General features: G+C 40.2%; 1 pseudogene; it reads right to left on the bottom strand.

The window, feature by feature from the left end:
* Positions 1-1,389: 1,389 nt before the first annotated feature.
* LOC148133104 (E3 SUMO-protein ligase KIAA1586 pseudogene) lies at positions 1,390-8,137 on the bottom strand (annotated as a pseudogene).
* Between the last annotated feature and the right edge of the window lie 732 nt (positions 8,138-8,869).

The following is an 8,869-nucleotide window of genomic DNA, read 5'->3' on the forward strand; positions in this document are numbered from 1 at the left end:
GTCTTGGTTCATTTTTACTTTTTAATATTTATTATCTTTATAAGTAACTCTTTATTATCTTTATAAGTAACTCAAGATGGCAAACATACCTAGTACTCCTCTCTCCTCCTATTTTTCCCACAACAACAATCATGTAAAGCGAGTTTGGCTGAGAGAGAGTGACTGGCCCAAGGTGGCTTTCATGGCAGGACTAGAACTCACCATTGCTGGTGCCTTAATCACTGAACAGTACAGTACTCTCACTCTCTCACTCCTCACTCTCACATTCCCCTGAGAGACATTTACAGGAAAAGGTTGGAAAAGTGCTTGACAATAAACATGTTTAAATTATGAAGAAGTAATTCACATTTTTTTCTGTATTCTCACCTAAATTTCACGGATTGTTTACTCCTGGCTAAAAGCATTTCTGAAGCTAAAATCTCCTAGATAGTTTTTTTGGGGGGGGGGGGAGTACAGAAAGGAAGACCTTGTGTAGTAATTTCTACAATATTAAATTTCATAAATCTGTAACAAGGTCAAGACAAATTCTGAAATGAGCTTTTGGAAATATATTTCTTGCCAAAATTGAATTCTAATGATTCCAGTATGAGGGAAAAGAATTATAAGTTACTCTTTTATAATGGAATTTTTATGTAGTTAGACTAGAAGATTCTTCTCTGCTCTTTCTGATGCTTTTCTGTAAGCTTCCTCTTTTTCTTTTTCTGCATAAAACCCCCACCCTAAAACCTAAAAAGTTACAAGTATGTGATGCATTGTTATAAGGGACATCCTCCCAAGGTAAAGCCCAGCAGTAAAACAAGGTAAGACACTGAAACACAGAAAACAATGTCATGCTGACTCTCAAGCTTATAGTTTATCTCATTTTAGAATATAGAGAATAAGGGCAGGGGTGGGATTCAAATTTCTTAACAACCAGTTCTGTGGGCATGGCCTAATTTGTGGGTGTGGCTTGGTCATCATGTGACTGAGGTGGGAGTGGCTTGCTGACTGGGTGTGGCTATGGTCATGTGACTGGGGTGGGCGTGGCCATATGGCTGGCAACCCAAATTTAAGTGGTCCTCGCTTAATGACCAGGTCCTCGCTTAATGGCCAATTGCTTAGCAAGTGCTTTTTGTCAGTTTCCAAGGCCTGGGGAACCCTGGAGAGAGCAAGGTGAGGCGTGGGCAGCTACGGGGAGGTCTGCAGACGGCTGGGCAAGGCCAACTCAATATCACTTCTTTGCCCGAATGACTAAGTATTTAAAAAGATATACCAAAACAAAGGTAGTTTATTATGTCATATCTTTAATGCTTAAATAATAAAAAGGTACACAAAACTATATTGTTACAACATTTTAAAATATTAATCAAAAACTATTACATAACAAAACTTTACAAAAAACAATAAAACTTATTTAAAGTACTCCCAAATTGCTTTTCTATTATCGTCCCAAGTTACAGTTTTCTTGTGTTTAACACAAGCATCATCAGCTGTGTGATTATGTGCCTGTAACCACTTCTTTACTATAGGAACAGGGTCCCATTCTTGCAGAGGTAAGTCAATTAGACTGATGGTCAGGAGGTTTGTAATATTGGAAACTGTAAGGCGACTTCTGCCCTCTGAACATATTATGTGTGGGAATTGCTATCTGTTTCCTCGTGCGCGTGCAAGGACAACGGGCCTTCTGGTAGTTGTTTGTAACACGAGGCGAGGGACAAGGTCGAAATGTTGCCACTTCTTACCCAGAATTGTAGCAAACTTAAACTTTACAGCTTTGTATTCTCATATGGTATTTTGTGTGATGTAATGAGTTTGTAACAACACACTAACAAAAAATTGCAAACGTTAACAAAGATTGCTTCTAATAAAAGAGGGTGTCAGAGCTTGCCCTGGGCTCTCATCCCGATTTGGCTTCAAGACGACTGCCTCAGTGTCTTCATTCATGAGAGACCACCATAACTGGTGACCCCGACGTGATCATCTGCGAGGTGGTACGTCTTTGGACCATCCATACTCATCGGCTGGCATAGCCTTGGTATACCTCATCCCTGATTCGATCGCAGGCGATCGCCGTGGATCCCTCGTGAGTATGGGTGGAGGATTCTCTCAGGACCAGAAATTGCACATTGAGGAACTAAGAGAATCAACCAAACGAAATTTTTTCCTTTTTAAAAGAGGGGGCTCTCTTGAAAAACCCCTCAGTAAAGCCTCTTTAGACACTTCCGAAATGATGGCTGCAGCTATCACCAGAGGTAATAAACCATCTGGTAATTGTTACAATTGTGGGAAGCCTGGTCATTTTAAATCACAATGTCAAGCCCCGGCGGGGGGGCAGCAAAGCCCTCCGCCAGCAGAGATGCTCGACAGTAGAGGGGCCGGCAGCTAGCCCCTCTCCCAAGGCTGCCCATATACCATCCACTGTGTATGAATTATCAATGGCAGAAGATGTGTTCATATCCTTTCCCCATCTCTGTCAGCACACAGCTTCCTCCTTCTGCCTCCTTCTTCTCCGATAAAACTGCTCTTACAATCTCACCCTCATGCCCTTCTCAAAGGAATCTCTGTGGTTCCCGATCTGCTCTATCCTTCCTCAAAACTCTCAGCCTCTCTCTCTTTTTTTTAACAAACTTTGTTAATTTTTAAAGACATGCAGAACATGGATACACAGAAACACAAAACATAAAAGCATAAAAAATCTCTTTTCTGAAAGTTGCTTAGTCCCAGGTCAAAACTCTTGGTACAGACACAGATTCAGATTCGTGTTCATTTTGCATACCATTGGCATTTTGCATACCATTGGCATTTTGCATACCATTGGCATTTTGCATACCATTGGCATTTTGCATACCATTGGCATCTTATTGGCATTTTCAATTTTCTACATAGCTTCTTCTCTCTTTTGAATTTTCTCGGTTTTATTTTGTTTATCTCCTCTCAATTCAAATCATAGTTTGTTATTCTTTGTTCTATTTCCAGCTATCCATTTATCTTTCTTCTTTGAAGAAAAACTTCTCCTGTGCACTGAATGGAGTGTGATGCCTTTAACTCTTTCCCCTATATTTGTAATACTTAATATAGAACACATAATTTGCACTGGGATTCTATCTGGTGCATTCTGAAATTGTGCAGTATTGTTATTCATTAGTGTTGCTGTTCATTTGTGTCTTGAACATTTGGTGCATTGCTTTTCAGTTAAACCACATCACATATTATAGATCATTATTTCATTGCAGTGTTCCCCCTTCTCCTACTTCAGATCTCTCATTTCACAAAAAGTTTCGCTGGGATAACATAGTCTAATCATTGATGTTGACAATCATTTATGTCTTGAACATTTTACCCCTTTCGGTTAGATATCATGCCTTTGTGGAAACACTTATGCTTTCCGGGATTGTTTCCCCCCCCCCCCCCCCACATCCCATGTCTTAAATCATTGTTTCATTACAGTACTCCTTTTCTTGGCAAAGGTTTCACTAGATTATACTGAGTGTTTTGTCACATTTTGAATTGCATGTTGTTTCCAGTTTTCTATGGTTATTTCTGGATGCAGGTGTAGAAATGCGGTCTTGTGTGCCTTTCTGAAATCCCTTTTTCAGTAGAATTTGTCTATTATCTCTGGAGAACTTTTGCTTAAGGCCTCTCATCTCTTCCTTTCTCCCTTGCTTCTTCTTCTCCTTGTAAAATATTGGAAAAGAGTGCCTAGGACACCTTTCCCTTCTTGCTTTTCTTTTTTTAAATTTTGATATACAAGTTTCAGTCCATCCACACGTGATGCCATTGTGTAGACATCCCTCGTACAATTACAACAATATTTAGGGGCTATTAATTGGACCCGTCCCTATTTTGGCATTACTACACACATACTACTGTTTGAGGTGTTAAAGGGAGGAACCACTCCAGGAGATAAAATTACCATTACAGATCATCAATTAAAAATCACCCAGGACATATAGCACATTATGCAGAAAAGGTGGGTCAACCGATGTCACAACAATGCTCCTATTTCCTTAATCTTGCTCAATACACCCCCTCCTTACCTACTGCTGTATTAACCCAAAAGTCTCAGCACACTAGCAACCTCCTTATCTTAGAATGGATACATCTTCCTCAACACTCCTAAAAAATCTCTTAGTCTGTTAAAACTGGTTGTTGAAAATGCAAATGAGGATTGAAAGAGGATTCTGCAGCCTCTATCTGCCCGAGGGGGGGCTTCCCTCTTGGACTATCTAAAGGCTTGCAGAATCGTGGGAACTGAGGACCATGATTGTTTGTTGCAAGTAGGTGGATGGGTCAAGCAGGGTTGAAGAAGGAAAGAGGAAATCAGGATTTGCAGTCATGATAGGAGCAGGGGAGGTCATAAAAGGGCTCCCTCCCTTCCTTCATGGTCTGCGCAGAAATGTGAGTTGTTAGGGTTGGAAACCTGAGGAAAAAGAGAAAGATGAGTTGGGAAACTGAGAAGGGGTGAAGATGCAAAGTATGTTTGAAAGTAAACAAGAAAGTAGCAAGGAAAAAAGAAATGGGAGGGCAACCCCTGATGGGCTGGCCTTTCCAGAGAACACAGATTGATTTCATCGAAGTACTAACTCCATACACATAAAATGCTTTCAACTACTGCCTATCCTTCACTTCAGTCTCTGTCTCTAAAAATCTTCTCTCTCTTTTTGTTACATTGCAACACCTTGTTGCACAGCACCAGCACCCGCTCTTTGTAGCACACATTTGCAGCCACCAACCCTTCCCAGGAATTCTCCAGGAAGGCAATGATATGGCTGATGCGGCAGCTGCAACCGCAGACAGCGCCATCTCTTGCATGATTCTTTCACAACAAACACCCTGGGACAGTCATAGTTATTTTCATCAAAACAAAAAAGCCTTGGCCAGACAGTTTAAATTCAAATTTAAAAATGTCACAGGGTTGCCAGGACTCCAGAATGCATTGAATGTTTGCTTGTTTACTCTTAACTTCCTCAATGAGTCCGGATCCCCCCCATGCACAGCAGCATCACGTCATTTCGCTTCTTCGCCTCATCTTGAACCCAGACCAACGGTATCAGCTTCCAGATCCTCAGTGGAAAGGTCCTGCTGAACTTATAACCTGGGGACGAGGGTACGCTGACAACAACAACACCATCTGGGTCCCTGGACGACAAGTAAGGCCTTTTCTACCCAAACCAGCCTTGCCTACATCAACATCATGAAGCTGCCCACTGTATTCATCATTTGCTTCCTGGGTTTCCACATCGTTCCTGCTGATACGACAACCACCCCATCCTCCTGTGACGCCTGCATCAAAACTACTCGCAGCGGAACGAAGACCCAATCCACCCTGATCTATCATACTTTGAAACCTGAGTGCAACTCCACGACAGTCTCCCCTTGTCTGCATAACAACACTCAATATGCACGATGCTACACCAAACAAGGTATCCAATGCTACGAGCCAAAGGCTGTGGGGCCCATCACCGCCTCACTGTATGTCTATGCCTACAAAGGAGGATCCAGCTCTGACCTTGCCTCAATGTTCTCTACCAGTCAAGCAAAAAATGGGTACATTACCCATAATGTCACTCGGGGGGTTACCAACACTTTTGTGTGTTTTGATGCTTGCTTTGCCATCAACAAAGGCCAAGGTCCTAACGACACTGCAGGAGTCACCTGCAGCTCACACAGCTGGCAAAGATCTTATCTACAGGAAAGGAAATATCTCTTCCAAAAGGTGTCCGGGACTAATGTGGGGGCCACCACTGTTTACAACTACTGATACACCCCACCTATTGACTCTGCTCAAGTAAGAGGCCCAGGACGGGACTTGGGGGTACCGTATCCCCATATATATGCTCAATAGAATTATAAGGTTGCAAGCTGTATTAGAAATTATAACCAATGAAACTGCTCTTGCTTTGAAAACATTAGCTAAAGAAAGTGCATTGTCTAGAACATATATCATGCAAAATCGTTTGGCGTTAGATTATCTTCTTGCCAAAGAAGGAAGAGTGTGTGGAAAATTTAACCTTAGTAATTGTTGTATTGAAGTAGATGATAGTGGAAAAGTTATTCAACAAATCACTGATAGAATGATCAAGATTGCGCATGTACCTGTACAAACATGGAATGGTCTTGATTTTAGAGACATGTTTGGATCTTGGTTCCCAAAATTACCTGGTTTGCAAGCTATTGTAGCGCTTATTGGTATGATTGCTGCGGGATGTATTATATTGCCTTGTGTATTACCTATCTTTGTACGCACTATTTCTAACAGTTTATCCCTTTTGGCTGAGAAAAAAGCCACTGCACAGGTAATGGCTCTCTGGAATCAACAAATAACTAACACATATGAACCACTGCCATCCGAAGACGAAATGGGAGAGCCAACCTGTGATGACCCAGACGAGGACAAGATGTTTGTGATGGTCGAAGAAGTCACGAACGCCATGGATAACATCAGCATACACAGCACTCTTGCCTACGCGCCTAACAAAGGCTGCTGTTGGAACTAAAACACTCCCTGTCTTTTAAAAAAAGAAAAACAGAGGAGATGTGGGAATTGCTATCTGTTTCCTCGTGCGCGTGCAAGGACAACGGGCCTTCTGGTAGTTGTTTGTAACACGAGGCGAGGGACAAGGTCGAAATGTTGCCACTTCTTACCCAGAATTGTAGCAAACTTAAACTTTACAGCTTTGTATTCTCATATGGTATTTTGTGTGATGTAATGAGTTTGTAACAACACACTAACAAAAAATTGCAAACGTTAACAAAGATTGCTTCTAATAAAAGAGGGTGTCAGAGCTTGCCCTGGGCTCTCATCCCGATTTGGCTTCAAGACGACTGCCTCAGTGTCTTCATTCATGAGAGACCACCATAATTATGTTCATCTGCGAGAAGCCCCTTTCCACCTCTGCTGAACTGACTGCAATAGTTTTAATAATATCTCTAGCCTTTTTAATGCTGCAAGGAATTGTATAATTTTTAGAATCTTTTAGTACATTTTCTATGAAATCACGATAATCATTAATATTGATTTCATAATTGAAAATTTGACCAAATGCAACCAATTGTCCTTCAGCTGCTCTCCATAGAACCACCACTTCTTCAATGTTCCAATAATCTGGCTCCAAATAATTTAGAAATTTTAATTGATCAATGTCTTTAAATTGGTAGCCTGTTTTTAAATGTTCGCAATCCATCAATCTTTTCTTTAAAGTACTTATAATGCTTTGTATAAGTTTTTCACGAGGAAGTCCCACAAATCGATGATTTTGTATAAAATTTATATTTTTAAAGGTTTCTGAAGTAATTAATTAATCAACCTTATTTTCATATGAACGCTTTTCCTCTATAAGCATTTCAAATGATCTAATTGATCTTATCACGTTTTTCAGCCTTTATTATGTCTATGTTTCTCGCTTGCAATGCATTAGAAAGGGGAGATATTTCAGTTAGCACATCAATCATCATAGCCAAATCAGTGAGAAAATATGCGTTTTCAAGACGGGCAGCCATACCAGAATATTTTTTATTTGAACAGAAAAACAGATGTAGCGCTGGATAAGCATGCCACACAGCTAGGGTTGATCTTAAACTACAGGCAGCCCATCTTGGTCCAAAAACTCTACCAACTTTTATAATTTCAATCTGAAGTTGTTTGGAAATTTTGTTAAGTTCAATTAGGTTCTTATTCGATTGATGGAAAATAGAATATATTTTATCAATAAAAAATTGAAAATGATTGATTTGCTTTATTTCCCTAATATAATCATCTAAAACAAGTTGCAGATGGTGGTTTAAACAGTGCCATATTATAATATTTGGAAACTCTGGCTATCCTCGTGCTTACCCCAGATTTTCTCCCAAGCATAACACTGGCTCCATCAGAGCAAAATCCAATTAAATGTTTCTCCAGATAGTTTCTATTAAACCCAGCTTTATTCAAACTTTCTATAACCGAACAATATATCGTCTCTGCATCTTGTTTATCTAATTCTACTAGTTCAAGGAAAATTGTTCGTGAGAAAGCTAGACCCTCAACTTTTAAGTACAGCATAAGAACTGGTTTGGAAGATATTGAGGCTTCGTCAATTATCAAACAGATTTTGTGAATTTTCTCAATAATTTTGGTAAATAAATGTTTGCTGATATCTTTTGCAATGAAATCTACCATTGCAACTGCAGTTCTATGTGAATGCAACCCTGTTCCCAAATCTAAACCATTTGTTATTTGTAATTCAATCAGATCTTCTATATATGAAAATGGTCTGCACATTTCTGCCAGACTATACACTGTAGTAAACACTCTACATGTACTACCCAAATATTTCTCAATCATCCTCTCCAGTGCTTTGCTTATGACATCCTGCTCACATTGCTTCAACTTCTCTGTACAGATGTTGTGAGCCTTAGATGAGAAATGTTCCTTCAATTTCTTTCTAAGGGAAGCTTTCTTTACTCCTTCCTGATGGTTCAGTTTGGTAATTCTTCCACTCCTTAGCTCCGTGGACACTTTTTTCTTTGGTCGAAATTTCAAATCTTCTACAATGCTTGCAACCTAATTTTTTCTGGGAAATGTCCAGTCCATCATATTTTCCCCTAAAATTATTGTACTGCTGCAGTATCCAGCAGTTAGGAAGGTTCCCTTCAATGTCTGATTCAGTTCTTCCACTACCTGATGATGTGCTGGCTCCTTCCTCTAGTCATGGTGTGGATGATGTGCTGGCTCTGCTTTCCTCAGACTCCAATGGTTGTGGTTGTGACTCTTTTGGATCTCCTTTTGTTTTCTTGCCAAAGAAAGCAGACAAACTCATTTGCCTTTTCATCTTGGCAATATGCTGCAAAATTTTAACAATGTAGTGGTTGGACTTGATTGTTGTTGTAGGTTGAGTGGTGAAGGCAGTGG

The sequence above is a fragment of the Notechis scutatus genome, chromosome 1 (assembly GCF_049901735.1).
Source record: "Notechis scutatus isolate UNSWTSFEM ecotype Mainland chromosome 1, rNotScu1.2, whole genome shotgun sequence".
In the NCBI taxonomy this organism is placed as follows: Eukaryota; Metazoa; Chordata; class Lepidosauria; order Squamata; family Elapidae; genus Notechis; species Notechis scutatus.